The sequence below is a fragment of the Myotis lucifugus genome, unplaced genomic scaffold (assembly GCF_000147115.1).
Source record: "Myotis lucifugus unplaced genomic scaffold, Myoluc2.0 scaffold_56, whole genome shotgun sequence".
Classification (NCBI taxonomy): Eukaryota; Metazoa; Chordata; class Mammalia; order Chiroptera; family Vespertilionidae; genus Myotis; species Myotis lucifugus.
Genome location: NW_005871104.1, coordinates 998206 through 1004547, shown reverse-complemented (window position 1 = coordinate 1004547; position 6342 = coordinate 998206).

The window sequence follows — 6342 nt, the reverse complement described above, 5'->3', positions numbered from 1 at the left end:
TATTTTAAATTATATGTTAACAAAAACATTAAAACATCTTAAGCAGCTTTTTCCACACTTCCCTCTCCGCAAATCCCACCCGGCATTTAAAAAAAAGATATCGGAAAAAAAAAGTTTTCATGTCTTTCCCCCGTATTTTAATTCGTCGCAAGGCAATTCATAAACTCCATTTCTAAACCCGCCGCCTCCCTGAATCCCAAAACATGAAAACGACTTTTCTTTGTGAAAATTCTCTCCTCTCCCCTTGAATATTTCAAAAAAAAAAAAAAAAAAAAAAGGAAAGAAAAACGCCAGCCAGAGATTTTTTTTTTTTAAGACGGTGAACTCGCGTTAGAAGATCAAGGCGGGCTAGAAAGCAAATTTTTAAAAAATGTAAACCGTCACTCAAAACTGAGCGATAACCCGGAAAAAAGGCAGAAAAAAAAGAAGGGAAAATCCAACGAAAAGACCAAAAAAAAAAAAAATGAGATGTATGCTTGGCTGTTGGGGGTTGTTTGGTTGGTTAATTTTTGGTTTGGGTGCTTTTTTTTTTTTTTTTTTGCTTTTTTTTTTTTTGTAATGATCACAGGCCGGTGGAGGGCAGGAGGGGCTGGAGTTTCCTTTTGCAGAGGTACCCTTCACTTGAAGAAGCAGGAAGAAAAAAAAAAGCCCTGATGGCAATTTAAGAAACAATAGACTCAACTCGCGCTGCCGGCTTTGCTACTTCAAGTGTCATTTTCCACAACCAGGCAAGTTTTTTTCCTCTTTCTTTTTTTCCCTCCTTCTCTCCCAACCAAAGATGTTTCTTTCCTTCAGTGCGTATAGACGAGGAGGACGCTGGTTGCCGTAGACAGATACACCAGAGAGGGAGATTGGGATGGGGGAAGGGGGGAGAAAGAGGGAGAGAGGAAGGGGGGGAGGGAGAGAGAGAGAGAAGGAGAGGAGAGGGAGAAAGAGAGAGGGGTGGACCCTGCTGGATGGAGATTCTGTTTTCTCCTCGCTAAAATAGAAGTGATTTGCAGGCTTTCCCTATGGAATCCAGTTTGACTCTCCCCAGAGCTAAACACAGGCACACTAACCCCAAAGGGAGGAGGCGGGGCCCGCGCCTCCCAGGCCCGCCCCTTCATTTGCATAACGTCATTCTTCCGCCTCGCCACAGCCAATCGCGACTACTGGAGCCTGCTGGCTCGCAGTGCGGGGACCACGCTCCCTCATTTATGTCTCTCTCACAGCGGCTCCTTGTATGCGTCTAAAGTTCCTCTCAAGTGGCCAGCGAATGATCGCTCAGCTGCTAGCGTCTGAGCTGGGACGGAGCTGGGCTGACCCAGGGCAGAGCTGGACCAGATCATGTCGACTTAGCATCTGGTAGAGGATATTCTTCTCGCGGATTTGAGCTGGGATCTGCGTCCTAGGGTTCCGGTTTAGCATCCCCGCCGCGCCCTGAGCGCGCTGGCGGAGCCAACGCTGCGCCCTCCCAGGGCCGCCGCCCGCGTCCTGCTCCGCTGTTCTGGGACGTCGGGGGCAAAAGTGGAGGAGACGGGAGATCCCGGGCAGAAAAAGCAGGACGCGCGTCCCAGGTGCCCACCTCTTCGCTTTGAGGAGGGGGGTGGTGGGGTGGAAAATGGGTGCTGGAGGTCGGGGCTGGTAGCTCGCGGAGGGTACTGCCTTCACGCTGGGGAGGGGTGGAGGGGGGGGGCCGGCTTTGCCCCTAGTCTGGCCTCTGCAAACGCTTCTCACTTGGGCGCGCTAGTCTTGAGGCCGCAGGCTTTAGAGGCACTGTCCTCATATATGCTCACCTCCCTCGAGTAATCCGCGGATATGTAAACGGTGGAATGAAGGCTCTCACTGGAGCCGTGTCAAGATGCGTCTTAAAATTGACTCAGATTTGATCCCCAGCCCCTCACCCCTGCCCCCAAAGTAGTTTTCCTTTAGAGTAACCACCAAAGCAACAACAAGGCCTCTGAGTGGTTGTTTATTTGGTGCAGGGTTTCTCTCATCCTCATTTTTTTGTTGTTGTTAAAATGGGGGTGGGCTTGAACAAACCCTCCCCAAATTCTGCCCCTGGCGTATGTCAAGAGAGAGACTGAGGAAAGAAGGAAGGAAAGATCTCCTACCTCGGGCCTTTGGCATGTATGCTTGAGGCTGGCAAAGGAAATAGGTAGATGTTTCTGGGTAATGTGCCCCATCATTTTTTAGCAGGTTGTAACCTCTAATAAGCACATGATGAACTTCTGTTTCATTGCCCTCAAAGGAACTCCCTGGCTGCAGCCAAATCTGCTAAGGACTCCTTCGGGGAAATTCTTTGCCAGAAATCCGGGTCCCCTTTCTGCTGGCCTTGCTTGGCCCTTTGATTTAGGAAGCTCATGGGGTCAGTGATGGAAAAGTACACATGCCCATGTTGAATGGAATGGAGACAGGCAAGAGTTATGCTTTGTACTCTTGGCAACGCAGAGAAGTGGGAGCCACTTCCTGATTCCCAAACTAGATGAAAGCCTGTGTTCCAGGCCTGTGAGTACATGGCCACTGTCCTCAAACACTGCTTTATCTCCTATGCACAAAGTCTCCCAGCTCTCAGACCATCTTATCAGGACCACTAGCATGCTCATCCCTTTCTCCTGGGTACCATAATTCATGCCATCTCTTCCAAGACACTCCTGAAGAGCTCTGTCTAATCCACCAGGATTCCCACAGCATCTACCAGAGTTCCTGGCACACAGTGGGTGCTCAAGAGGGACATGTTGGTGCAGAGAACTGAAGGACTATAGGTTTGTGGGGAGGAAAGAGAGGGAGTTGGACCTTCTCCATCTCTTTAGAATTTAAATACATAATTGAAACTGGGCCTGCTGAAAACTTCCCAAAGTTCCAAGCTTAATCTCAAGGCCCAATGGGTCCTCAAGAGCCAACCTCTCCCCCTGCCTGCTCTGAGGGGATCCTTTAAGGGAGGGGGACCAGGAAGCAGAGGCCACCGTCCTATCGCTGAGTCCCAGATAGCCCTGGTGTAAGACCCAGGCCTCCCTCTTGGTAATTACCTGAGCCTCCATTTTACTCTGCAGTAAATAGTATTCAGGACTCCAAATCGAGTTGGGTGAGGAATATACCCCAGTGATAGGGAATACACAATGGGGGACAAGATCACTGCCAAAGGCAGGTGGTAAAGGTGCCAGAGAAAGGAGAGATCCAGTCTCTCTGAGGACCAGGATCATGAGGCACAACAGATGGATTGGGGCGGGGGGGGGGGGGTCAAGGAGAATATAGCAGCACTCCACAAATGATGGCTTTGTTGAGGGGTCTGAAGCTGCCTGGTTCGAAAGAGAAATTGGTCCGGAGAAATCGAAGCTTTCAGCAGCCCAATTCCTGCCCCAGAGCCAGTCAGCATTAAATAAGAGGCAATCTCCATATTTGCCAGGCCATAGAACAGCGGTTCTCAACCTGTGGGTCGCGACCCCTTTGGGAAAACATATATAATTACATGTTGTTTTGTGATTAACCATTATGCTTTAATTATGTTCAATTTGTAACAATGAAAATACATCCTGCACATCAGATATTTACATTACGATTCATACCAGTAGCAAAATTACAGTTATGAAGTAGCAACAAAAATAATTTTATGGTTGAGGGTCACCACAACATGAGGAACTGTATTAAAGGGTCATGGTATTAGGAAGGTTGAGAACCACTGCCATAGAAGGAGGGAAAATATGAGGGGGCGGGAATCTTTTGATAAGTCAGGGGCCCTGTGGCTGTGTGGGGGCAGCAGTGCCTCACCCGGGGTGGTGAGCACACTTTGTTGTCATCTAGTATAGCCATAGCTTTTCTTCTGGTGTCCTTGTGCTTTCAACCTGGGGTTCTCACCCAGTAATAAGTGTTCAAGTAAGAATTCCTTCCTCCCACCTACAGAGAAGGCAGAAAAGAGACAGAGAAGGATGACACCCAGGCCAGCAGAGCCCTAGATTTTGGTGAATTTCCTCTAGTTCAATATTTGGTAAATATTGAACTCGGAACTGCAATTTTAAACTTTGAAAAAATCCCTTCAACACTTTTCGATCTTCCCTGATGTAAGGTTAGCACCCCCTCCAGAAGGCACAGCATTCCTGGGGGGGGGGGGCGCGGGCAGGCGGCACTATAAAGTATGTCCTGGTTTCATCCTTTTCCCGTTATAGCCACATCTCCAGCGAGGAGAGATACTTGAGTGTGTAATCTTGCCCAGGCTTTATAGCATGTCTCTGATGTAACTTTAGGGTAGCTTGTAACAGTCATCCCCAACCCCACTCATCAGCCGGGTCATATGGGAGGGTGGGATAGACAGGCAGATTTCCAGGTTTTGTCCAAACCTGCAGAATTCGGGGGGAAGAAAGTGTGTTGGGGGGAGGGGAACCTGTGCATGAGAAAAATATACAGCAAAATGGGTTTATACGTGGAAGAAGCAATGGGAAGGGAAGGCTTGATATTTCCCCCCTGGACTCAATTCTCCAGCTGAGCTCCTCAGATTTTCTTTCCTGGTAGAAGTGAGCGTCCTCAAAACCCCTCCTTCTCAGTTGCTCCAAGAAGTAGATACGGCTGCCCCGCTCTCGGTGCTCCCGGCTAAAGGAAGCTCAGGCCCAGGAAACAAGTCGCCAACACCCCCTCACTCCGAACTTTGAAACCTTCTCGCTTTTGGATATCCCAACCCCCGTAAGCATAGGGAAATCAATCCCCTGTCCTGAAGGGCAACAGTCGACGCAGAAATTTACGGGGGAGGGGGTGCAGGTGGAACGATCCCCACCAGCCCCAACTCTCGCCCCAAAAGAGCAGAGGCAAGAAATACTGCCAAACGAGAAATACTGGGGCACCGGGTTGGAACAAACCTGGCCCGGACGTCCCGGGGACAGAGGATCCTCTCTGCTCGCCCGCCCCCAGGAGGCCAGACTTGAGACCTCTCGCTTAGAAAATTCCCTGGATCTCCGTTTCCCTTGAGAAGACGCGCCTCCACAAGGGGCCGCCTAGCCCGGGAAATGTCCGCTTCCTTTTGCCGCTAGCCAGAGACCGCCGAGAGGGAGACCGGAGGACAGATGCCTCCTGCTATGCGGAGAAGAAGCAAAGGGAAAGGTGGGGGCGAGGGGGGAGAGGTGAAGGCCGAAGGCGCCAAGTCCCTCCGCACGCCGCCGGCTCCAAAGGCGTCGACTGGCCCCCTGGAGCCGCGGCGGAGGGTGAGCAGAGGCCAGGCGCCGCCCCAGGAAGAGAGGAATGGGAGTGGGTGGCAGCCCGAAACCCCGGGGAAGTGAGGACCTGAACCCCACACAGGCCCCGCAGGGGCGCCTAAGCGGCCCGGGACGGTGGCGGGATGGCGGAGCTGCAGGGTCCGGTGCCCCGCGGTCAAAACCCTGCCCCTGCCCGCCGAGACCTCCATCCGCTGCCTCGGGGAGCACGCGGGAGCAGCAGGCCCCGGTTGCTCCGGAAACCCGTCTGTTCTCCCTCCTCGGCCTCAGCCATCGCTGGCAAGTGGCAAAGGGAAGGGGTCATTTCTCTAACCTGATCCCAGTTTTCGACCCCGCGCTGCAGGCAAGGTCCCCTTTGCTTGCCCCGTCTGAGGACACTTCCAGCCCCTGGGAGCCCCCGTAGTACAGACAGGGAAACCGAGGCCCAGGGAGTGACAGAGATACCCACAGACAGCTAAGAGGTGGAGAGCAGGCAGACAACACGGGGGCGGGGGGTTAGGGGTTGGGGGGGGGGGTCAATCTGGGGCTTGTGAGCTCTTATTCTGCCTAGGATGAGGGCTTGGGGCACCGGGTTGGAACAAACCTTTCCCAGAGGGAGCCTGCCCACTCTCTGGGGTTTCCCCTGGGCGGTCCCCAGATAAGAATAGATCTCATTTGCTGAAGGCTTTACGGGCATACACTCACTGAATTCCCACAACAGACCTAGAAGGCAGGTAAGATCGCTCCTGTTTTACAGGTGAGGAAACAGACGCCCTGCGACTGAAATGAGTCAGCCTGTTCCGGCCACCCGGCTAATAAAGTCGCCACGCCCCAAATTACCCCAGAACCTGTGTCCTTAACCTTAGCTCCAAACCACTCCCTCAGCAGCTGCGCCTCCGCCTGGTGCTGGCCCCCCGGCGCGCACAGATCCCTTCCGCTTCCAAGCCCCTGGGTATCCAGGTGACAGAAGAGCTTGGGTGCCAGTTGCCTCCTGCGGGCAGGCAGCAGAAGGGAGAGAGGAGGGGAAAGCAAGGACTGTGCCTAGTCCTGATTAGAAGACTGGATGCGTGTCCCTGCGGTCAGATAGGGACTCATGACCCTCCTGGCTTCCCGGGATAGGGCACCAGGGTTGCACCCACTCCAGCCCCGGCTCTACCATCTTTGCTAAGTGAACCCCAGTCATCTG